The 26,959-nt window shown below is 37.0% G+C and overlaps 1 pseudogene; it reads left to right on the top strand.

The window, feature by feature from the left end:
- The first annotated feature begins 285 nt into the window (after window positions 1-285).
- On the top strand, window positions 286-26,503 carry LOC120224727 (annotated as a pseudogene).
- The last annotated feature ends 456 nt before the right edge of the window (window positions 26,504-26,959 follow it).

The raw sequence follows: 26,959 nt of genomic DNA, 5'->3' as shown, positions 1-26,959 counted from the left end.
AAAGGAGCATCCTTATCTGTGAAGACAAAGTGATATCAAGAAGAATCTGAACAAACAAGTCTTGCTAAATTTCCCAGTTTACTCCATTTATCTCACATTGTTTTACCTACCATATTTCTATAGGATAGCCGACTCTTCATCTCACCTCGCATAAAAATACTCAGGTCTGTTTCTTCAGGTTTTGATTGCCTTATGAAGTCTCTTGTGTCACATTAAACTGTATTAAGTAAATGTATATTCTCTTCACCTATGAATCTGTCTTTGTCAGTTTAATTTTTAGACCCAATGAGGAATCCTAAGAGGGCCGAGGAAAAATTTTTCCTTCCCCAGAGTCTAATTACCCCTAAAAGAGTCAAGTTTGAATATGTTGTCCAGAAAGCCCATGAACTGAAACTTTTTCCATCTGGAATAGCTCTTCCAGTATTCCAAGGAATTGAAAGTCTTTCCTGTAAAGTACTTATAATTCTCCTATTTGAAAACTTACGTTGAGGACTTTGGGTACTTTTAATTTTTTTAACCATAGATGGTTTTTGACTTATGTATTTCATTTTCAAAATCTAAATTCTCATGAAAAATGTGCTACTCACCTTAAAACAATCCTCACATGCTAAATGGGATCCTTAATATGAGTAAATCAGATAATGAACCAAAGCAGTAGCCTGTTTGATTTTGGTTCTTCAAGATTGTGCAATTAATTGGGGACTTTATTGCTTTTCAGAATTCCTTTTTTTTATGTTATAATGTAAGAATGAAACAACCACAGAAGATAATAAGAAAAAGCACCATTTTCAAGATAAAACTGAAACAAAGTAGAATATAAAGTAGCATATCTGGGAGTATTTCACTGAAATTGTAACTTTGGCAAGGTTTTATTAGAGATTTATGATATTTCTGGTTCTCATGGAATAGAAACATCTTTATTCTATGTAAGTCTGTTTTTCATCCTACTGGCATTCAGAATACATACATATTTTCAAGAAAGCATTATACACAAAGGTGGGAACTGTCTATATTATGAATAACACTACAATGGACATCTTTGTATATAAATTGTGGACTATCTCTGATTATTTCTACATGTCTAGTGTCAAACTGTCTGCACTATGCACTATCGATAACATTGCTGTGAATATTTTCATACATAGCTGTTTGACAGCACCTATCTTTATGGTAAATTACATCAGGTAAAATTACTGGCTGAAATAAATAAGTAACATGAAAGTATGGGCTATGCAAATTATAGTCAATTCTACTGGCAATAACAGATGAGAATGGATGTTGGCAATCTTGAAGGAATTTTTATCCCTTAAAATTATTTTATAATTGATTGAGAAATAAAATATCTTCTTGTATTTACATTTTTTAAAATCAAGCATGACTACTGTTTTATATATTAATGGACTATTTGTGTATGTTTTCATAATTTTTCAGCTGTGTCATTTATCTTATTTTTATTAATCTGTATTTATTACAAAAGAGAAAACGTTTTCATATATATTACCAATATTTAACTCCATTATTTATTTTTTAACCAGTGCTGTTTGTATTTTGCTTTTTTTTTTTTTTACAAATAGTTTATTGTCAAATTAGTTTCCACATAACACTCAGTGCTCATACCCAAAGTGCCCTCCTCCATGCCCATCCCCCCTCCCTCCACATCCATCAGTCCTCAGTTTTTGTCAGCATTCAAGAGTCTCTCATGGTTTGCCTCTCTCCTTTTCCCCCACCATATCAGATAAAGGGTTAATATCCAGAATCTATAAGGAACTCACCAAACTACACGCCCGAAAAACAAACAACCCAGTGAAGAAATGGGCAGAAGACATGTATTTTGCTTTTATGTTTATATTAATTATATATAAAACTCTGTTTACACGGCACTCTCTTTAGACAGCTCTAGAGTTCTTCTGCCTTGGATCAGCCAGAAGTTAAAATTATTAAAAACGGCTTCAAAAGAGAGAGTTGTTCAAATTTTATTACCTAAACTTGATTTTTGATTCTTCAACATGATCGGCAGCAATATTTTGTAGCAAGAAAGGCAAGATTGTCAAGAGAGAATTATAGAAAATTTTTTATCTTATATTTGACACTGGACTATAAGGCTCTACATAAAAGGCCATCGTGTCTAGAAAAAAAGATAAAAAAGAAGCCCGCCCAGGGCCAGTTATGTAATTTTCAGAATGAAAAAACACGCCCCTTGATCAAATATCATGACAATATCAAGACAGTGACAAGGTATTAAACTAAGTGTGTGACCTTGTAGTGACCCTGTACAACTGCACAGGTCACATGCCCATAAAACCAGCCCTGATTCTGCCTTTTCTGACCTTTGTTGGATTGTGGAGAGAAGGAGCATTAAATACACAGAGGCAGTTGGTCACAGGTGTGCCACCATCTCTTCTCTCTGCCTCAAAGTGCAGTGCTTGTTTGTAGGTTCAGGGAAATTCCTAGTGTGAGGGGATTCTCTTCACCCACATATATTCACATTTGGAATTAGGGATAGAAATGTTACTCACCTGGCTCTTCAACAACCTGAATGGAAACTCAGTTCACAGCTCAGTCGGGCAGAGTAAGCCTTCAGGAAGTCTTCTAGCTTCTTTTTGGTGTTAACAGGACCTCTTCATGCCTCCAAGGAGAGTGAAGAAATTAGCTGAGTTGAGAGTCAGCATGGTGGCCAAGGCATCAGCTGTATCTGCATCATTCTACGCAAAGGAGAGAGCAAAAAAAGAGAAAATCAGGCAAAGCTGCCCTTTCTCCCAGCAGTTCGGTAGTGGTGAAGAATCCAGCAGCTGTATTTTACGGGTACTTATGGAGTGATTGTCAGGAAAAAAGGACAAAAAATGGGGACTATGATGATTTCTGACACAAATACTTTCTATAACATCTTGTGTAACAAATAAGTGATAATGGAAAAATTAACACACCAACATCCTAGCAAATACTTTAAGATATATCATCTGAATAACACAGTAGCTGCAACTCTTTTGGCCCAAATCCTCCTTGCTATTAGTAATGTCAGCTAAGAACTTCCCAAACAGAACACCAAAGTAAAATGTTGATCAAAGAAAGATCAGGTGATTAACTTATTAGATTAAAGGAGAGCATCACCTTAAGAGAATTTAGTTTCTTAAAAGGGGAGGATGGGAAATAATTTTTTCTAGGGTTTAAGGCTTCATTGGCTGAAGTCAGGTGTTTAGGGCTTGAATCTGATTTGGACTGGGTGCAATGTTTGATACAGTGGTTTAGGATCTGTGGACAAATGAAGGTAAGGACATTAGACAAATGTTCCTGAGTTACCAATATTGGGATGAGTGATCTCTTTGCCCATTTAAGCTATCTATTGTCCTGAGAAGGCTACCTACCTAAATAAATATTACTGTTGTCCTAGAAAAAGTCTGATTGAGCACACTCCTTTTAGATAATTGCATTTTGGGGAAGATCTGGAAGCAAACAATGAAGTTATTTACTAGTTTACATCTTTATGAGAGTTAGATTTGCCTTTTATGATCCAGTAAGAGCAACAGACACTTTAAAAGTATTTTTCAACTGTGAGTACCATGGCCAGACCTGGGCAAAATTTTTAATAATGTACTACTTCTTGCAGTAACTTTGTAATCTTATCTTCTCCTCAACCTCTTGAATTTCCACCTCTGTTCCAGTTATACCATTTTCTTCATCTACAAATTCTTAAATACTCCTTCCCCAAGGCTTTCCTATAAGAAATTGAATAGAAGCCAATAAGCCTCCTTTGAAATTAGAACTACTTACTCTCATAATATCTATTTAGTAGCTGCTGTAAAGGTTTAATATACATGTCAGAAAAATATGCAAATGCCTATATACTTGCCTCAGTTTGTCCTATTAATCAGAAAGTATGACATACAGAATTCATGTCTCTGGGGAAGATGAATTACTCAGTAAAATGTAGCATACTTTCTACATGTATTTATTAACTGCATAATGGACTGAAGAGTAATTCCCTTCAATACTTTTGTTCCCTTTGGTTTCAATTGGCTTAAATAAAGTATTGAATTGGTGTTTTCAAACCAAGGTAGATCGGATTAAATAATCATATCTCATCAATCACTTTTCAGTCTTTGTTTAGTGTAATGCTGTGAGAAAGCACTGAATTGAGAGTGAGAAAACTTTGGTTTTAGTCTTGATTCTGGCACTAACGGACTGCAGAACTCCATATATCACTTAATTACCCTACTTTTCAGTTTATTTATTCATTAATTGAATAATTATACAAACGGGTTTTTAGAATTAATGCCAGCTCAGTCTTCTCTGATGGATGAGTCTAAGTTGTACAGCATCTCCCATGTGAGCTGCTTAGAAAAGTCTGTTTTCTCACAGGCATTTGCCAGTCATCTGTGCTAAGTCTGAAAGGTCATTCATCACACATTGCTGGTTTATCATAGTTATTTCTATGCATCTGCTTAAAGTGTCTACAATAAGCATTTTATAGCAATTCATGAGTTTTTAGAACATTGTAGACAACATAGGGAGGCTCAGTTGCCAAGAACACATTGAGGAATTTATTGAAATCATGAAGATTATTTGGGAACTAGGGAAGGACTGTTGATTAACTCTTCAGATTAGCTATTCTCTTTCTTAGCTCCAACTCTGCTCCAATAATCTATTAGAGAAAGATACCTATTTTCAAAAGTAATGATAATTGGGGACCAGGAGGAAGAGTTGATTAACTCCAAATATTACTCTCTCTTTCAGGTATGGCCCAGATGAAAATGACATTGCATTGATTTAAAATGCTTTCATAAAATTCTAAAGTAAAGGACACCTACCTTCTACATTACTACAAATGGTAATAGTAAACATAATGAAATACAAATTTCAAAACAAACAGAAGCAAAATTAAACTTTAGATCCTCTTTATTCTATTACAGCCAAGTCTCAAACCAGGACCAGTAAAAAGGGGAGAGCTTTATTGCTACCCAGTGTTGTACACTTCTGGGCCATCTTTTATTTTCTCTTTTTTACACTTTATCTGTCTTTGCCCTATGTTAGGAGGAAAAGGCTTGAATGGAATTGAACTTCTTATGCTATCTAATATAAACTAGGTCACATATCTAAAATCTATGCATATAACGTATGATAATCTAATTTTTAAAAAGGAGTTACATATGTATGTATGTAACTCAAACTCTGGCACTTTCTGTGTCTAGAGCCTCTCACAGCCACTGCCTGGACCATGATGAGGTAGGAGTTAATGAGCAAGGAGAGAGATGGCTGCTCCTGCAATGGCACAACCAACATAGTAGTCCAGTGCTGGCCTTTGAGCCCTCCAGGCTCCTGGTAACCACGAACACTTCCAGATGTGACCCAGTCCCTGGTGCCCATTCTGACATTTTGCAGCAATAATCTCCTTCAGACATTCTCAGTAGTCATTTCCTTCTTTAATTCTCCTTCAACTATTTTGGACTTCCAAGGATTCTCATAGTGTATGAGCCCATGAGCTACACCCTTGTCTTTTTTGCTGTCATTTTAGATTTATTGCCATTTCTTAAACCATTTTTAGGCACCAGGAACAGAAGTGAGATAGGCTGTAATGTGTTCAATCCATCATCTTGCAACCATGGTAATCAAATAGCTGGATATAAAGTCAAAATGGCAAGCTGAGGAACAAATAGGCATGCAGAGAAATTCTCTGTCGTAATAAACAGAAATCTTGAGTTAAAGCAAGAGACTTGGAGCACAGCAATGACAGGAAAAGGGGTGCTGTGGGGCAGATGAGCGTATGGGTGTGTGGTGGGTGTGGCACACTTATCATCTACCTCACAACATCCTAACCCACATCACTCAAATGAGGAAATAAAGATATGAATCATCATGCTTAAGATAAAATAATTTATACATAATGAACACACTCATAAGTAATGCCAAGTATAAACCCCAAAATGTCCTCTTGCTATTGGATCAACCACGGTTGAAATCAACACCCTAAACGCTCTCTGTAGTCGGCAGCTACCCTAGCATTTCCCCTCTCATGTTTCCCTTCTCCTCTAAAGTTGTTTTGATTTTCCAATGGTATCTAAGTAAGTGTAGAAACTAAGAATTTGGGAGGGCTATATTATAGGGGAAGGGGCTATGTATTCTCTACAAAACTCTGCCTTATTTTATCTCAATTAGCTCAGATTACTTTGAAGGTAAACCTATTTATTGCACTGGACCAAAATAACCAAAATAGATTATTGGGAGTTTTCAAAACCACAATATCCACCTTGTATAAATGAATGAATGAATGAATGAATGAATGAATGAATAAAAGATAGGCAGGTAAATGAATATTTGATTTTGTTACAAGGTCAATATTATATCTACATCTATATCTACATTTATTTCTGTACTTTATCTATGTTTATATCTATATATACATCTACATATTTACTCTTAACTTGATTTCCATACACAAACCTACCTTACATGACTGTTCAATATTCCTTTTATTTTGCCAGAATAATTATGAAAAATCTATACAACTTTTGAGAAAAAGACTTCTTTTGTTTGAAGAATAAAACATCTTTTTACACCTTCTCCATTAACATACTACATAGATATTCTAAAGGAAATCATGTACTGAGAGGTTGATTTCAAGCAGAGATACACTCACCAATTTATTCAACAGGACTTCTAGCTAGAAAATATCATAAAGGATAAAACAGACCTTGTGCATTATGTTTGGATGAACAAAAAAGGTTTTACTTTGAATTTTATGCCAAACAAGAGTGATGAAAAGTCAATGTTTTTTAGGATTCCTCAGTACCATGGTGAATACGACCAATTTCCACATATGTCAAAGAACTCTACGGTTTAGCCCATACGTTGCCCTACAGATGTTTTGTTTTTTCTTTTTTTCTCTTCTGTAACTTATTTCCAAGGGCAATTTGAGTGAAAGATAAACATGCACCTCCCCCCCAAAAGTGTAAAGATGTATATTTAAAAGCCTCTTTCAGTACTTATACTTTACAAAAGATTATAAACAAACAAGTGTCAAGAATTTTACTCAGTTCATTAATAAGGTAACCTGTAAGATGTTAAATCTAGTCCAAAGCGGACTTCAAGAAATGAAGATTTATGTAGTCCGTCAGTCACAGTAAAGCTGAAAATCATTTGCAACTAGATAGAAAACTGATTAATGTCACGTGTGGCAATAAACCCTAATATTTGCAGCAACTTTTTCTTCTAGATAAATATAATTTTTACATTACTATTGAACAAGGATCCGCTGTAGTGATCCCAGTTAAGAAACAATTTCACTAATACCAGTTTTCTACAAGTTAACCTCCATCCTTACAGAGCTGTAAAGTATATGCTAATCAATAGTAAAAATAAAGTTTAATGAAGACAACCACTCCTAGAAAATTAGCTAATCCTGAGTCACTTTATATGCCCTACTCCATGCTCAGCATTACACTGATAGGAAGTCCAAAAATCTCTAAGCCTATGTCCATGTCTTGGATAGTTTTTCTTAAAAGTGTCCATGATGGCGTTGGCATACAGGTTGGGGCAGTTGAAGGCAAGGCAGCATTAAGATTATTCCACCAAAAGGCAGAAAGAGTTAATATTCAAGTTTTGACACCTAGTATAATTTTGAGATGGTAGTGTGACAAACAATTTAAAAGCAAGGCTGTTTCCAAAAAAATTATTTTCTCTATGCATTTAACATATCAAGGAGAGGTCTGCAGAATGCGATTGTTGAATGTCACCTAAGAAATATTCTAACAAAAAGAAATGGAGTAATATCCACCACAACCTACAGCCCTGGTAGATTAATGGAGTGACAGGAGACAGAGCAGAAGGGGCAGATAGTCAGGGGTATGGAACGGGGGGATGAATTCCTTTCATTTAGAGGAATGCCAAGACCCCAGAAATTTCTGCTAATTTCTTTTCAGTTGTCCTGGTGGAATCAACATGGTAGGGGACCTCAAACGTCCCCAGGGGAGTCCATATAGAAAAGAATTTGTACTGTATACTTAGGTACAGAGAGGACCTGTGTTCTTCTCATTCAGTGCTGCCGTACAGTTTTTGTGGACTGTAGTGGGATGTGGAAGTTTTCGCATGCAGGTAAGGAATTTCTGAGGCTGGGGCAGCTTGGGACTCAAACTCAGATCCCAGCAGGCTCCACAAAAAAAGTCTTGAGAGACAAGATTTTTCAAGGACAGCTGCCAGCACCCTGACTCAGCTAAGAAAGGGCCATTTTCTAACCACAAATTCAGCAGAAGATAGCAGTGGGTGGCTTGGAAGAGAGAGGTTAAGACCATGCACACGACAGCAGCTGAGAGAGGGAAAGCCAGGGATGGAGAGGGGGGCTGAAGGTAGGTAGGATTCAACAGGGCTCAGAGATATTTTTTTTCTTTCTCAAAGACCAAGCTCTTGAAGCCATAACCCTCCTCCATGCACCCAGATATCATCCAGGAGAGAACAGGTGAGTGGAGTAGATTTCTGAAAAAAAATTTAAATATGATTTATTGTCACATTGGCTAACATATAGTGCATAAAGTGTGCTCTTGGATTATGAGGTAGATTCCTGTGATTCATCTCTTACATACAATACCCAGTAGTCATCCCAACAAGTTTTGTTTGTTTTTTGTAGGTGTTCTTTCCTACTTGGCTTATTTGGATAGAAACATGTGATAAAAATCAGATAAATAGGGAAATTAATCTGCATTTCTTCATGTAACTGAACTTACTGAAATAAATATACAATTTTGCTACTGATCTCTTCCTGTTCTCTGGTGCCCTAAACTTTCTATTTTTCTTGAAAACAAATGAAGAAAGGAAAGAAGGGAAGGGAGAGAAGGAAAGAAAGTAATCAGTGTTTTTATTTACCTGGGGCTGGATGGGGGAGTGACCATCCCATTTGTTGTGAACATTTGCACATATATCCTGTTCCTTCAACCTGAGTAATCTCCACTTACTCTCCATCTGAGAGAAATAAATGCTTGTAGCCACACCAGAGCACCTTCTGAACCGTGAAGAAAAATCAGAGATGCTCTACGTGCGTTCTTGTCTAGGATTCCCAAGTGGGGCACGCATGCAGAAGCCCCAAGGACAGCGTGAGGGAGCAATAGAGGGACCCTTGACTCCCCTACAGAGTGGGAGATGGCTTTCTGAATGCTGTACCCTTGAGGAATGCTTATTCAGTTGTGGCTCAACTAAGGCAAATACTTTGTCAAAAACTGTAGGCTGGATCACAAGTAGGGGCTTAATAGTATAATGTTGCTTCTCTAAGGGACCATCCTCCTCAGCGAAGCCATCGACAGGTACCACCTGTGCCAGGCAGAAAGGAGAAGCCCACTGGTGGTGACAGTATGTGTGAAGGGCTGCAGAGACCACCAGAGATGCAGAACAATCCAGAAATAGGGGAACAAACAGAGAATTTTAACCCAGAATAAGAAGGAATCACAGACCTGAATTAAATGAGAAATTGATCACTGCATTGTATAGAAATTAAACCTAGAAATGACTAGCCTAAAATTTAACAGTAAGTCAACAGATAGCTCTGAATCAGAATTTAAGACATAAAGAATAATATTTTCTTGTTTCATACCCATGCTTGCCCATGGGGTTATAACTATTAAATATCTGTTCATGTGTGCTATTCATTAAAGTAGGTAAAATAACCCTAAATTCAGTTGTTTTCATCATTATGGCCAACAGTGTATGTGTAGCACTTTTTACAAACATGAGGATGTGGTGAGGGAGCCAAAACCCATTATTGTATCACTATCTGCCAAATATTTTAATTTAGAGATTTTTTTTTATTCTGCTGCACAGTAGCATGTGAGAAACACTGACCACAAACAAAAGAACAAAAACCCCACTATAACAGAGAGATAATTGTTTTTGTACTACCTTAAGAAAGCCCAGCTTATACTTGAGAACAGAGATGATGTTATTGAAAAAAAAAGAGAAAGACGGTAATTTAGCAGTTAGAACCAAGCAGCATGGAACTAAAAGTAAAAATTTGATTGGCTGAAGATCATGCCTAAAACTTTGAAAATTAATACCCCAGAGTGTTATTTTTTATTATGCATTGAAATGCTGTTTCTTTATATCACAAAACTATATAAACTAAAAAATTCCCTTTTCCACTGCTGCAAGTAGCTGATAAGAATGTAATTTCTTATCCATTTGTGGATACACAGTATCCAATTGTGGTAGGCCTTCTTGCTTTAGGAGAAATGTAAATTTCTACTTTGTGTAAATTGAGTCATAATCTGTTTTATTGTGTTAAAATAAACATAACATAAAAATTATCATTTTAAAGCATACAGTTCAGTGGTATCATATAAATTTGCGATGTACAACCATCATCTCTATCTGGTTCTGAACTTTTTCATAGTTGCAAAGGGAAAACTCGTAAGCAATTATTCCCCACTCTCCTGCCTCGAGCCCATGACAACTACTAACCTACTTCCTGTCTTAATGGGTTTGTCTATTCAAGATATTTTGTATGAATGGAATCTTACAAAATACGGTCCTTTGTGCCTGTTTTCACTTAGCATAATATTTTTAAAGTTCACCTATGTTGTATCATAGATCAGTATCCCATTCCTTTGTTTGGCTGAATAGCATTGAATTGTGTGGATATAAACATTTTGTTTATCCATTCATCTGTTGACAACATTTGGGTTACTTCCATATTATGGCTCTTGTGAACAGAGCGATTATGAATATTTGTGTACCAGCTTTTGCTTGAGTACCTGTTTTGAATTCTCTTGAATAAAAACCTAAGAGTAGAATTGCTAGCTAATGTGATAACGCTATGTTTATTGAATTAAGAAACTACCATACCAAACTGTTTTCCACATTTTACATTCCTACCTGCAATGCGTGAGAGTTCTAATTTCTCCACATTTTCACCAACACTTGCTATTTTTTTATTATGATCATCTAACTGGATGTGAAGTGTTACCTCAGTGTGGTCTTGACTTGCATTATCCTAATAGCTAATGATGCTAAGAATCTTTTTTTTAAATATATTTTTTTTATTTTTTAATGTTGTTTTTTTTTTTAAATTTATTTCTAGGAGAGAGAGAGAGAGAGAGAGAGCGTGAGCAGGGGAGGGTCGGAGAGAGAGGGAGTCACAGACTCTGAAACAGGCTCCAGGCTCTGAGCTGGCAGTCAGCACAGAGCCAGACTCGGGGCTCGAACCCACGAACTGTGAGATCATGACCTAAGCGAAAGTTGGACGCTTAACCGACTAAGCCACCCAGGGGCCCCGATGCTAAGAATCTTTTAATGTACTTATTATCCATGTGGATGTCGCTTTTGGAAAAGTGTCTATTTAAGTGCCTGTATTTGCAATTGATTTTTTCATATTTTTGTTTTTGTTTCATAACACTTTGAACAATGAAAGTAAATTTGAGGTCATCTTGACAAACAGTCCAGTGTGGCCAAGAATAGGCCACTCTAAACTCGGCTTTTAAGACAAGATGAACATGGGGCCATGAAATGGGAGCTACTAAGACACTAAGACTTAATGTTTACACACTAAATGGAAAAGCAGTACTTCCCAGTCCCAGTCCCTTACCACAGAAGACTGACAAATGCTGGCTTTCTGCCCACTATCCCCTCAAGCCTAAGTGTGATCTGTACATGAGGTAGAGAATCGTCTGCCTTCAGCAGTAGGTGACAGGAAGGAGCATAGCTCCTTTCACTCAGGCCTTGTGCTTGCAGCAGCCATGGGAGCCCTAGTCTTGTAAATGAGGAGACTAAGACAATGGGAAACTGTAAGACGTGACCTAACGTCACCCAGTTATTATTGTACCCTGTCCCCTATGCGTTCAAGCTGTCCCTAGCCATGGTCTTTTGTACACTACATCATAAAACCAACAAAGTTTTGGATGGCTGACTGGAGTTAGAAGGATAATTTGTCGTATTAAAAGAACGAAGACCACTGGAGGATATTTCAGAAACTTTAAAATTATGAACACATATTTTGACTCAAAAACAATGTTTTGGGTTTAATTAAGGAATTAAATGAATACATATAAAACATCCAGATCCATCAAATAGTAGTTGTTTGAGACCATTTGGGGATGGAGATGCCAATCACAAATGGATTTTAATGAACCCAACCTAAATACAATTTAAAATATCTAACACAAAATAAAAAGGGAGACCGATTTATGCTATAATGTATGTATTATGAAATATTAGAAATTACTTCACTCTTGGGTCACCTGGTGGTTCAGTCACTTAAGCATCCAATGCTTCATCTCAGCTCAGGTCTTGGTCTTAGGGTAATGAATTCAAGGCCTGTATTGGGCTCTGCTCTGGGAATGAAGCTTGTTTAAAGAAAAGAAGAAAAGAAAAGAAAGAAAGGAAAGGAAAGGAAAGGAAAGGAAAGGAAAGGAAAGAAAAGAAAAGAAAAGAAAAGAAAAGAAAAGAAAAGAAAAGAAAAGAAAAGAAAAGAAAAGAAAAGAAAAAAAAAAAGAAAAGAAAATGGGAGGGGAGGAGAGGAGAAGTGAGGAGAGGAGAGGAAAGGAACGAAATTAGTTCACTCTTGGGACTTTTTAAAGTTTATTTATTTTGAGAGAGAGAGAAAGAGAGAGTGGGTGGGAAAGTGGCAGAGAGACAGAGAATCCCTAGCAGGCACCATGCTGTCAGTACAGAGCATGGGATGGGGATCGATCCCATGAACCATCATGGGATCATGAGCTGAGCTAAAATCAAGAGTTAGTCTCTTAACCTACAGAGCTACTGAGATATTCCTTCTTTCTTGTGACCTTTAAAAAGCTCTCAAGCCTTTTTGGTTAATTATTTTTAAAATTCCAATTAGTGAGAAAGCGTGGACAAGAAACATAAAATAAGTGAAAGCTTAAACTCACTATTAAAAAAAAAAAAAAAAAGGTTGATCATTCTCCGGAGACCAGACTTCTTTTGTCAAGGTATTAAGTAGACTTCGAGGAGGCCAGGCCTGCTCCACTCAGGGCTCTAAAGCCAGCTTTGCTGCTCTGTATCAATCAGAGTGTGTAGGGAACATCAGAAATGGGAGGCTGAAGGTCTAAAGCCACTGAGATGGGAGATAAAAGATGGAGCTAATCAGATGCTTAGATGGTCCTGGAACCAAAGCATGAATTTAGGATGAAAGCACACAGCTATTTCAGTCACAGCAAATAGAACAGAGCATGACCTTCAGGCTGGGGAGAGAATGCGCCAAGCCCAAAATTTCTCAGAGGTCAGGGATTAGAGATGAAGGACTGTTGATAAAAATACGGACAGGAGTAAATTGCCTTAGTGCTTTGTGACCTGAGAAGTATATTTGCTCTGCTTTTCTTTCCTGTGTAAGAGAGAACATCCTTTATCTCAGCTACCAGAAAGCATTCTAACAGTTTTTCCTGGAATCTCCATTCAATTTTTTTCCATTCAATTTTTTTATGACTCGAACATAACCAAAATTTGTTGTTCCAATTATATTAGAAAGTTTTCAATAATTATCAAGCCATTATTCTTCATCTTAGACTTTTTAATAACATGAACAGTTCGGTATAATTTTGGGACTATTCCAGTATTCCTAGTTGGTACCTTTCCTTTGATGGAGAGGGGCAGATTGGAGCAGCTAGAGAAGCTATTGAGACCACTACAGTGAACTGGAATGCATTGGGAATCACATTTCTTCATGTTAGATAGTTAATTTGCCTTGGAGACAGGAAGTAAACTATGCAGGAACTCAATTTGCATTGGATTCTTATAAATTTCTCTCTATAGATAAAGCAGACCATTAGTTTTAAACAGTAGGCTATATTTCTTAAACCTAAAATATGTTTTCATTTGATATCTGGCTAAATGAAAGCAAAATCATGCAGAAATTAAAATATGAACACACTTATTTGCTATGGAGAGTGGCATAATTCATTCATATATTTTCTATGCTACTTTCTCGGCCTTTTTTTTTTTTTATTTTTAGTTTTAAGTAGTTGTCTTAAGTCCAATTCATTGAGTCAACTCTAATTTACAGATATTAGTATGTAAATCTCACTACCACTTCTCCACATGCCAGCTAAAATGTAGTGCAGGAGAGAGGTGTATAGAATGCTGATAGTAAGGCTTGTGTGATGACAGTCTGTGTTCCTCAAAAAATGACATAGTAGATATAGCATGTCATATATCCAAATACAATTTTTATATATTCCTTGGTAGATAGAAACACAATTTGTTCAGATATCCAGCTTTCAGAGAAGATGATCCTTCCTCTAGCTGAGGGGTGAATCCTGATTTATCTAAAGTTTCCACACTGTCCAATGGGAATTTCTGTGATGGGAGAAATAATTCCATTTCTACACCACCCAATAGAGTAGTCATTAGCCTCATGAGGCTATCGAATATTTGCAAAGTGGCAAGTAAAACAGCAAAACTAAACTTTAAATTTAATGTAATTTAATTACTGTCCATTAATTAATTAAAAAATAACTATGAATTTCACTTTAATAGATAAATTATGATAATCCCATCGCCATTGCCACTGACTGGATTGACATGAGGCATTTGACAAAATGTTGGCCAATGGATGGGAAGAGAAGGTGGGCAAATGAAATTGTTACTTCCCCTGTTAGACAATGCCTTTCCCATCACTGTTGCTTGGAACCCCGACACTAACCTTTTCTTACCATGAATAATAACACCACGGCAGAGCAAGGATGCTCCTGCATGACTTTGAGACTTCCTGCAAATGAGATAATGAATTTTTCATATAGCTTAAGCCATTTTGATTTGTGTGCCCCGTTATTTGCAGAGGAAGCATCATCACTCATACAAATCATCTTCTAGGTTATTTTATGAAATTGTCAGAGAAAGTATTATTTTTAATTTTTGAAATTAGAACAGGCTATTGTTTGAATTTTAATAAAGATAATTTGCATATCGTATATGCATTTGATTTGGTAAATGTAGAGTACTTATGTAATATCAGTAATAGTGAAATCATGTTTCCTATTTGTTGTCTAAACTGAAATTCACTTTAAAATCTTATGAAAGGGTAGCACACGTGAAACATATATGCTATTTTGAGGATAAATAAATTGAAATTAGAAGATGTTAATGAGGTCAGACAGCTCATTAGTTGTGGGGATCTATCTCAATGTTGGGATCTTTTTTTCCAACAAAATATTTCTTTTTTAATTTAGATTAGTTGTCTCTGTAATTATCCTTTTTGTTAGTGGATTATAAGAAGAAAATAAAACTGAGCATTTAGGTATTTGTATTTGTAATAGTCTGGTTGATTTTGTTTCCAGCATATCAGTAGCTCTATTAAAAGCGGTCTGTTTTTGAGTCAAGTATGGCAGAAAAATGACACACTGAAGAGAAGAACAATACCTGCTTTAATTATATTAAACATAAATCAGAAAAAAAAGGAATAATTGAAAAAGTTGGTTTTCAGAAAATCTATAAAATAACGGATATAAATGTGTGAAGTTACATGCCGTGAGTGACTCACAATTTTTCACAGCTGAGAAATTGAAGAGCCTAACATTTACTACTATTAAAGGTAATTATTCAAATCATAGGTCTTACAATATCTATTAGTTGCAAATGTTTAGGTAGAATTTAGAAAGTGCGCTTAACAATGGGAACAATAATTTTGTTTTCATATCTTCTTGCGTTCAGAGTGGGAACTATTTCCCCTGGCCTTTCAGAGGGAGAAAACAGCCTTTGAACAGCAGCAGAAAGTTCTTTAGCCATTTTGTTTTTAGACCCTAGAATGTCTTGAGGAGGCAGGCTTTTTATCTCCTTTTCTAAAGACATTTATTCAAAGATTTGATCATATTTTGTCTGCAAAGTGTTTTCACTTCATGATGCCCTACATGAAGATAATGTAATAGGCTAAACAAAACAAAACAAAAGAACTCACAACTATTCAAAGTTCTTCTATGCTTTATGATTTTTTTAAAGTGATCTCTATACCCGAGATGGGGCTTAAACTCATAATCCTGAAATCAAGAATTGTGTGTTCTACAGACTGAGCCAGCCAGGTGCCCCCAAACTTTTATGATTTTATCATTTAACTGTATCATTATAATATTATAATCAACATATTCAGGTTATATTGGAATTTAAATCTTTTATCCCTTCTGTTTTACCACTGAGAAGATTTACTAATTTAGCTCACAAAAAGCAGTTCCAGGGGCGCCTGGGTGTCTCAGTTGGTTAAGTATCTGACTTTGGCTCAGATCATGATCTCACAGTCCGTGGATTCAAGCAAGCCCCGTGTCAGGCTCTGTGCTGACAACTCAGAGCCTGAAGCCTGCTTCAGATTCTGTATCTTCCTTTCTCTCTGCCCTTCCTCTGCTCACTCTCTGTCTCTGTCTCTCAAAATAAAATAAAGACATTTAAAAAATTAAATAAATAACTCCAAAATACAAATGTGAGAATGACCCAAGTGAGAGTGGATGGATGGAAAAGGAACTGTTACTGTTAAGAAACTTATCTCTAGATATCACTAAGATATACCAACACTGAACAAACAGCTATAAAAATATAATAATTATGATATTTTTATTCCAAAATATTAAAAAGTTGTTTAGTAATTTTTTTTGAGAGAGACGGACAAAAGGCGAGTGGAGGGTGGGGCAGAGAGAGAGAGAGACACAGAATATGAGCTGTTAGCACAGAGTCCGATGCTTGAACTCACAGGCTGTGAGATCATGACTTGAGGTGAAGTCACTCAACTGACTGAACCACCCAGGTGTTCCCCAAAATATTTTATATTTATATAAATATAGTTTTTAGTTTTATACTAGAATAGTGAAAATGATAGAACATATGGCATCCATTAATCTGTTATTTTGTGCTAGGCACCAAACTAAGTTCTTTATGTGCTAGTTACAAAACTAAGGTTTTTAGTTAGACGCTTAACCTACTGAGCCATCCAGGCACCCATAAACATTTTTGTAAAGTGTTTATTTATTTTTGAGAGAGAGTGTGTGTGTGAGAGCATAAGCAGGGCAGAGAAAGAAGGAAACAGTATCTGATCTGAATTGGGCTCTGGGCTAACTGCAAAGAGCTCAATGCAGGGCTTGAACTTCACAAACCACAAAATCAAGACTTGAGCCGAAGATGGACACTTAAACGACTGAACTATCTAGGAACCCCTATCATGCTTTGTTTTCAGATGTAAGCATTTAGAGGCACTTAGGTGGTTTGGACGGTTAAGCATCTGACTCTGGCTCAGGTCATGATCTCGCAGTTTGGGGGTTCAAGGCCCGGGTGGCATTCTGTGCTGACAGCTCAGAGCCTGGAGCCTGCTTTGGATTCTGTGTCTCCCTCCCTCTCTGTCCCTCCCCCACTCACACTCTGTCTTTCTCTCTCTCTCAAAAATAAATAAAAACATTATTTTTTTTTTTTAAAAAAGGTGTGTTTAATCCAATGTGTATGCAGCTACTGGTATAAATTAAGCCTACACTGAAAGGTATGCAAAAGTGGCAAAGGAGAAATAAATGAAGACAAAGAAAAACGCTTTAACTTTCTCACTATAATGAAAGATTTCCACTGTGATCCAGAACAAAAGGATAGCTTTTTCAAGTGCCAACTAGAGAAAAAGTCAAAAGAGTAACTATAATTATTTAATACAGTTCTATCAGTGACATTGATTAAATCTGTCTCCCCTATAAAATCATTGTGACATCTCAAAACTATAAAGGATGGGGCTCCTGTTTTAAGCAGTTACACTTACAACAGGTAAATGGCTTTTTAAGCTGTTTTCACATTTGCTTCCAAATCCAGTGAGGACAAAACAGAAGGAAATAGGGCTATACTATCATCTGAGTGATTTATACTAGGCATAAGGAAAGGCACTATTCCTTGAAAGTTTATACACTCACAGGGAAAGGCGTTGCATGACCGGGGTGATATACATCTGGCCCTGCCCAGAAACTGAGTGGTGTAATACATCATGATTCCCGGTGTCACCAAATGAATGAATTGGCAACTGGAATTAACATCCTGTGCTTTAGGAAGAGATTTGTGGCAGGAGGGGGAGGAGAAGAACAAACATACTAGTCCTATTCTTATCAAGTCGATACATAATTGCTACATACGGGTTTCTTAATTTAGCTTCCTAAAGCAACATTGTATGATCTAAGTGCTTTGAAATTAAGTATATACAATTTTAGTGCTTTTATTTTCGTTAATGTTTATTTAGTTTTTAGAGAGAGATATAGAGAATGAGCGGGGGAGAGCAGAGAGAGAGAGAGGGAGAGAGAGAATCCCAAGCAGGCTCTGAACTGCCAGCACACAGCCCGATGGCGGGCTTGAATTCACAAACAGTGTGATCATGACCTGAGCTGAAATCAAGAGTCAGATGCTTAACCCACTGAGCCATCCAGGAGCCCCAAACACACACAGTTTTATATGCATATATCTGTGGCTTTTTTTTAGGGTAAGAATCACTGTATCTTTGGGGCACCTGGGTGGCTCAGTCAGTTAAACGTCAGACTTTGGCTCAGGTCATGGTCTCATGGTTTGTGGGTTCGAGCCCTGCTTCAGGCTCTGTGCTGACAGCTCAGATTCAGTGTCTCCTTCCCTCTCTGACCCTCTCCTGCTCAGGCTGTCTGTCTCTCAGAAATAAATAAAACATTAAAAAAAAATAAGGAAAAAAATACCTGTATCTTTCACTGGATTCTCTATATAGGCAACAGTTACCAACACAAGAAAAAGACTATCACTTTTTTGTAATTCACTTGAGAATAAGGGAAAGAAAGATGTGTATGCTTTAAAAATGTGGTAAATTACTAATAAAGGAAAAAAATTCTACCACAATTTCTGATTCTCATGTTCCAGCTCATTTTTCCTTTCAAACATGTTCCCTATTCTGCTAAAGAAATGCTGAGTTTGAAAATCAGTTCTGTAAGGATGACCGCAGTTCTCCCTGCCTGTGGCTCCAGCCTCCCTCTCCACAGCTTGCCTTCCTCAGGCTCTCTGTCCCAGGGCTATGGATCCCGTGTAAGTTTCAGCGTGCTGTGTGTCCTCTCTGACCTCCTAACCTTTGCAAAGACAGCCTTTACTGTTTGAAATATTACTTCCACCTCTAGTCTCCAACTGATTAACCCTACGTGTCCTCCAGGATTCCTCTGTGGTGACTTTTGACCAGACCCTGGGCAAATCTCTGTTGATGTACATATCAAGCTGCATTGAAATAATGTGCCTTTACCTTTCCTTTTTTTCTATTACTAAGTTGCAGAGTTCCTTGAAACCATTTAGAAATTCATTCACCTCGGTAAGATCACAGCTTCACACAGCATCTAGTACCTAAAGGGCCAACAGTCTTATTGAATGTTGACGGTTTTGAAAAAAATGAATTGTAATGACCAAAAGGGTTTAATGAGTTTTCCTTTGCAGAGTGCATATATTTTTAAACAAATGAAAAATATAAGCTAAAGGAATGAATGACTACTTTTACAACTGATTTCATGCAGAGAGAAGCAAAGTAGAAAGATATCTGGTAATAAGGGAATCTTCCTGAAGCCACTGAAAAATTAAATTCCTATCACATATTTGACAGTGTGAGACTTACTCTCTCTTGAATCATTAGTCACATGTCCCATTTGAAAGTACCTTAAAATTCACAACTTTTGTAAATAGTGCAGTTCAAGTTCATAGGAAGAGATGGAGTTTCTATTTTGTCAGCTAACCTGGCAAGATTCTATTCTAAAATTTCAACTTGGCCAAATTCCATCTGCTTTCTCTCCTAGTTGTTTTCTTAATACCAGGGATTTCCAACTGGTTGTATGGCAGATGCTGTGATGCTCCAACCACATGTCTCTTCAAAACTGGAGGACTCATTCTGCACTTGCTGTTTGTGCTGCTGCCTGATAGCTCCCAACTATGACACTTTCCTCTGCTTGCCCTTAGCTGCAGGGAGCCCACCACCCAAGTTTCACTCTGTCTCTGAGGGCAGCCTACATTCATGAGTGGTTAATAGGGAGCTAAAGGCTCGGACAATTCTCTTCCACCCTGAGACCATCCAGAAGGGCCACTGATGTGTCAGAGACTCTTGTGGGACTGAGTGACCTTTTCTGAGGCTGTATCACAGCCCGACTTTTCCCTCTGCCCAAAGATGCTCTCACCATCCATTCCCCCAAAAGGTCCCAAATCTAAGAGTGTTTCCCAAAAAATTCTGGCCCTTATGTTGAGAATAGATTCTAATGGACAAAAGTATAGAGGTTGGTTGGGAGATTATTGTAATACTGGGAATAAATTTTGATCAGAGGTAATGAGAAATATTTGGATTTTGAATATACTTGGAAAGTTAAAGATAACAACCGTCCTGATATATTGGGTGCAGTTTGTAAGAGAAAATGGGGCTTCTAGGATGTCTCCACTCATGTTGGTGTAAGTGCTGGGAAAATAGCGGGGCATGGCCTGTATTTGGGGCCGATATGGGAAGGATAACTGAGAATGGATTCATTCTGAAGTATGTTCAGTTTGAGATGTCAGCTAGACATCCCGGAGAGGTGTGTCAAGTAGACATCTAGATTTGCAGGTCTGCAGTCTGTTGGGGCACTATGAATAAGAGATGTTTGTCACTTTAGATGTCTTCTGCATATAGTAATTTTTAAAGCCATGAGAATAGACGAGATCTCCAACAGAACGAGCATAAAGAAAAGAAGAAGACCAAAGACTGAAGACTGGATGTGCTCTAATTTAGAGACTGGGGAGAAGAGGAAGAACCAGCAAGGGGGACTGAGATGGAATGACCACTGAGGTAGGGTCAATTCCTGGAGAGTAAAGTCTTGGAGAAATGTGGGAAAGTAGATAAAGGAGAAGGGTACGGTCAAGTACTTCAAATGCTACCTGCAGTTCAAGTAAATTGACTTTATTTACTCTGACAGCAATATTGATGATAACATTTTTAATATGTGATGAGGAAGAAAACATGGTGAAGTGAGAACATTTGAGAAGGAGAAAAACAACATCTATTTTAGGTGTTTTACTACAAAAGGCAGCAGAATAATAGGGAATTAGTTTGCAGAGAAAGTGGAGTCTGAAAACCATTTTTAAAAAGAACAACAGTATATGTGCATGTTGATGGGAAAGATCTAGTAGAGTGGGAAAGTGATGATGTAAGGGAAAGAAGGAATTATTTCTGGAGCAATGAGCTTGGGCTGAGCAAGAGACACTTAGGGTTTACTATACAAATGAAGATAGCGATATTAAGTGTGAGTATAACAATATTGTAAAACTAGTAAATATTTTTCATATGTCAGAAATAAAGCCAATGCACACATATAAAGTGTTACTTATGGTGCTATGCTTATAAATTATAGACTGAAAGAGTCTCTATGACTTTGTTAGCTATAAAATGTACAATATATTCAGATAAACAAGAGGGTTTTTTAAGTATAAAGTGAAAGAATGTTATAGATGGAATATCTGAAACTTTTTTGTCAGTATTATTAACTGATAAACTATCTTCTTAATATGTAATAGGTACAAAGCCAAATATATATGTGTCATTAGAAATGTAACTGTGAATAAAGTATGTCTTTTCCTATATACTAATAAAAGGCAAACATTATAAAGCACAGGCTAATGGAGAAAAAGTTGGAAAATATATCTAGGAAAAATAAATATTGTCAAGAATTTTTTCAGTAATATTAAAAAATTGGATAATAAAACGTTTTGTTTAAAGTTAGGCCTTAGTGATATATCACACCAAAAGTACTTAAATGACTGCTTAGAAGATCATTTATTTCCACAAATGGAAATTTAATAAAAAAGCAAATTATAAAAAATAGTGTCTCTCATATATCTTGATTTGACTAATTAGTTTTATGTGATCCATTAAAACAACAGTCAGATTACAGTAGCAAATTTGGTAACATTGAATCATACCACTTACAAATAGGAGCATCTGGTAACAATTAACCTAAGAGGGAATTTCCTTTTCCATAGTTATGATCCACATAAGTTTAAACTCAATTTATGTTATCATTTATATTTATTCAGAGGCTGACTACATGTAAGCATGCCCTTCTCTTCCAGCTTTTGCTCATCTGTAAAAAAAGTTTTATTTCAATTATGAACTTTGCCCCATTTCCCATTTGGATTAAATTTTCTCCTTTATGGGTTTGCTGGGGGGAAAAAATCTCAACTACTGTCACTTGCACCAGGGGTGAATTACTGCCATTAAGCAAAGGGATATTTGTTGCAGCATAAATGCCCCATTTGTTAGACAAAGCAATCTGGTCATCCCAAGAACTACCTCTTCTGTCACTATAGAAAAGCTGGGGCTCTCAAAGGGAAACAGGAGCTAATGCTTTACAGGTGATACAAAATTTGCAGCTGGTCTTGACCCTTGCAATCTCAATCCATATCCTTATTTAGATCAACTCTTAATTTGTTTGTGTGAGTTTCTGTAAAAGTAACTGCCCATTAAATCGCCTCCTGGTTATTTATTCTTTGTCAAACATGCCGTACAATTGTTTCTGCAATTGCTACTAAGCAAGGAAGAGTGGTCAACATGATGGTAAACTGAGATGTCTGAAATCTGAGAATTTTTGTTTCCTAAGAGGTCTTGGTGAGTAGAAGTTACACTTATCATTGCAGAAACAGAGATCTATCTGTCTATCTATCTATCTATCTATCTATCTATCTATCTATCTATCTATCTATCATCTCTCCTCATATATATGATACCCCTGCTGAGGCACTTCTCCAATCTCTTATTTTTAAGAATCCTGGTTACAAAGGATTACTAAACACAAAGAGAAGTGGATGCTTGCATTCTGGCTGGGCACTTTGTATTAACTAATTAATATTAAAAACCTATTTTTTGAGTATTTGTGTGATGAGTATTCAAAATACATCTTTCAGATTATTGGATGAATTTTGTATTGTCTTTAAAACATTGATTTTTTATTTTTTTACATTTACTTGTTTTCCGCAGACAGAGTGAGACAGCGTGTGAGTGCAAGAGGGGTAAAGAGAGGAGACACAGAATCTGAAGCAGGCTCCAGGCTCTGAGTTGTCCGCACAGAGCCCGACGTGGGGCTAGAACCCACAAACTGTGAGATCATGACTTGAGCAGAAGTCAGGCACTTAACTGACTAAGCCACCCAGGAAACCTGGCATTGATTGTTTTTAATCCTTTAGTCATGTTTCTTTTTTTTTATTTTTATTTTTTTTAATGTTTTTTATTTATTTCTAGGCTAGAGAGAGAGACAGTGTGAGCAGGGGAGGGTCAGAGAGAGAGAGGGAGTCACAGACTCTGAAACAGGCTCCAGGCTCTGAGCTGGCAGTCAGCACAGAGCCCGACGCGGGGCTCGAACCCACGAACCGCGAGATCATGACCTAAGCGAAAGTCGGACACTTAATCGACTAAGCTACCCAGGCGCCCCTAGTCATGTTTCTGATAATTGAAAAGGTTCATTGCGATTGCAGAGTCCTTTTAAAACAACACCAAACTTTTCTTCCCACCATTGCATGGTCAAGCACTGTCAGGCTCCTGGTCTCAGGTTATGTCAAGAAAAGGAACACAGAAAATGCTATTCTGTTGGTAAGGTGGAACATTTATTAATAGGCCCTGACTAAGCAATCCCAACCCTCTTCTTTGTCTTCCCACTCAAACGAGAGCTTCTTACTCATTGGATAATCTAAATGAGTCATTAATTATATTTGCTTCTTCAATATATAGAACACAAGAAGAAGATGATGAAGTTGGATATTTATAGCTGTTTTTTAAGCAACAAGGCAAAGTTTAAATTACTTATTGCCATTAAGATTGAAGATCATGGGTTGAAACTGTATCCTTTAAATTAAATAGCCTACAAAAAATAATTCTATACTTTGCTAAAACATCTCTCTAATATCTATTTAGACTGATAGCTAGGGCTATTTTCTTGGTCTCAAAGACTCATACTAATCTTTAAAGATTTTGTAAGTTTGTGGGCACATGCATGTGTGTGTGTGTGTGTGTGTACATAAATACATCCACTAGCATTTGAAATAAAAACTTCTATCACTCAACCATATAACTCAAATACTGTGTATAATAGAAAACCACCATATGGAAGATTCACACACTGTGGGGTGTAAACATCAAACCCAATGTCTTGAAATATTTAAAGCCATATGTGGTAACAAATGTTTGTATCAGCAACCTGGATGTAAACTGAATTTTTGGTGCAGCATTCATATCCCCTGGCTTAATTAACCTGTATTATATTTCTCTGTATTTGACAATATGAAAATTTATGAGTCCATTTTAATGATCTCTCATGTATTTTCCTATAAGTTTCCTATATTTCAGTAACAATATGAACTCAAATTCTTTGGCAGATCACATTTGTTCCAGTTGAAAATAAAAATGTGTTCTGGGTTGAGAAAGGCAAGTTGGGCTTGGGACTGGGATGTAATTGGATGATTTTTGACCATGGTTCATGAAACCTTCATTCCCTCTGGTGAAAACCCAGCATGATAAATTGAATCGTGGGACATTGGAAAGTCACATCATATTATGAATTCTGTTGATAGAATGCTGATGACAAAGAGGTTACAAGATATTTAAGTAGCAGAATGAGAGCTTTTCAGATTACAAATTTATGTAAATATTTTAAACTAAACACTATTTTTATGAAATACTTTGTTTCTTCACAAATTTAAAGAAATAGGAAGGAAGAATGCAAAAAGCAATGCAGCTCTAAAAAAGCCATAGGCAGCCCAGCAGAGAGCTATGGGGCAAACATCGCCTGTAGAGGAATATTGTATAAAGAAATGAACACTAGGCCCTAATATGCTTATCATGCTCAGCCATTGGCTGGGAGATGCTTAGGGAGAGTGTATATACTCCAAATACTATAATGGATCCCAGATGTAGACAACTAAGCTGTTATCTGACTGAACTCTATGCAACAGGTTTATTCTTGAAGGTATATCTGAGAGATACACATTTATTCATTCCACATTAGTAAATACTAGATTTTTAAAAATACCATCCACAATAACAACAAACATTATATGGTATAGGTATAAATGCAATAACAACAACAAAGTCCTGCAAGAATTTAAGAAAAAAAACAATAAAACTATGGAAATAATAATAGAATAACTAAACTCAGAAGTATACAATGATTATGGGTGACAGTAGTCCATACAGATAATGACTCTACAAACTCAATGAGATTCTGGTTGATAGCTTAGAAGGATTTTTAAAAAATATTTATGAAATATTAGGGGTGCCTGCGTGGCTCAGTTGGTTAAGTGTCCGACTTCGGATCAGGTCATGATCTTGCGGTTTGTGGGTTCGAGCCCCATGTTGGGCTCTATGCTGACAGCTCTGAGCCTGGAGTCTATTTCAGATTCTGTATCTTTCTCTCTCTCTGACCCTCCCCTGCTCACACTGTCTCTCTCTCTCAGAAAAAAATAAAAACATTTAAAAATATTTATGAAATATTAGATCTTAGATTTCCAAGACATTCATGAGAAAGACTTTTGTAACAAAACAAGGAGGCTCATCCTACCAAATATCAAGGCTTATTATAAAGCTGTAATAAATAAAAAAGATAAAGAAAGTGGTAGGTCTGCTGGGCAGTAGAGTCAGTGCTGCAAGAGAACATCTTCATAGGGAGACCACGCCAAGGCCCCGGAAGAGGCTGGCTGGGCTACCGAACCTGCTGGGCCAGACTATAAGAGGCCGGCAGGAAAACATATCAAGACTAAGAACCCAGTAGGGACATCAGTTAAAGTGGGTAATTCCAGCCCTAGGAAGACAAGTCCTTAAAAAATGTGGGAGGAATCAAAGCAGTTACCGGCCGATGCAAGTCAGAGCCAGAAAGCCAACCAGAGATAGGAGTAGATGTAAAGTTCAGTACTGAGAGTCTTAAAGCGCAGTCCAAGCCAATAGCATGCTGGTATGGTGTTCGAAACTACAAGGACAGGCCTGAAACTTCCTTCCACCTGTAAAGCTGGAGAAGACTTCTTCTACCATAGCAACTGCAAAAAGCACAGAACTTGTGAAGCTGATGAAGGAGGCTTACCCAGACCACACACATTTTGAGAAAAACAATCCCCATTATGACCCATCCAGCAAAGAAGACAATCCCAAATGGTCCGTAGTAGAATGTACAGTTTGTTCCAATGATGGAGCATTTCATTACCCTGACTGAGCTCAAAACTCATCACCAAGCCCTTAAAATATATGGCTCTCTTAGAGAGGCAAACCATAAAACAGACTGTTAACTACAGAGAACAGAGAGTTGCTAGAGGGAAGGTAGGTGGGGGATGGGCTAAATGGGTGATGGCGATTAAGAAACGCACATGTTGTGATGAGCTCTTGGTGTTATATGTATGTGATGAATCAACAAATTCTATTTCTGAAACTAATATTACACTATACATTAACAAGCTGGAATTTAAACAAAAACCTGAAACAAAAAACTATATGTCGGCTCTCTTTACTTGCTAGAGACTCTCAATTCATCCTCTGACTCTAGAGGAGTTTGATTTTATTTTGAACCTGGAGGAAAAGGAACCAAGTTAACTGGGATACTATTACTGAAATGTGCAAATCATTACCCTAAAGAAGTTAAGTTTTTAGAAGACAAAAGAAGGTATGAGGACGCTTGCTTGCTATGTTCACCTGGGGTTGTATACATGAGTAGTTTTCATGTACCTTTTCCTTTTTCTTTTTTTTTTTTAATGTTTTATTCATTTCTAGGAGAGAGAGAGAGAGAGACGGCGTGAGCAAGGGAGGGCCAGAGAGAGAGGGAGTCACAGACTCTGAAACAGGCTCCAGGCTCTGAGCTGGCAGTCAGCACAGAGCCCGACGCGGGGCTTGAACCCACGAACCGCGAGATCATGACCTAAGCGAAAGTTGGACGCTTAACCGACGAAGCCACCCAGGCGCCCCTCATGTACCTTTTTCAATAAAACATTAATATAAAAAAGAAAGTAATAGAATGAATTAAGAACTTAATACTAAACCATCACAATCTAC

The sequence above is a fragment of the Hyaena hyaena genome, unplaced genomic scaffold, assembly GCF_003009895.1.
Source record: "Hyaena hyaena isolate Hyena2069 unplaced genomic scaffold, ASM300989v1 scaffold_1234, whole genome shotgun sequence".
Lineage (NCBI taxonomy): Eukaryota > Metazoa > Chordata > Mammalia > Carnivora > Hyaenidae > Hyaena > Hyaena hyaena.
This window is presented reverse-complemented; position numbering and strand designations above follow the sequence as displayed.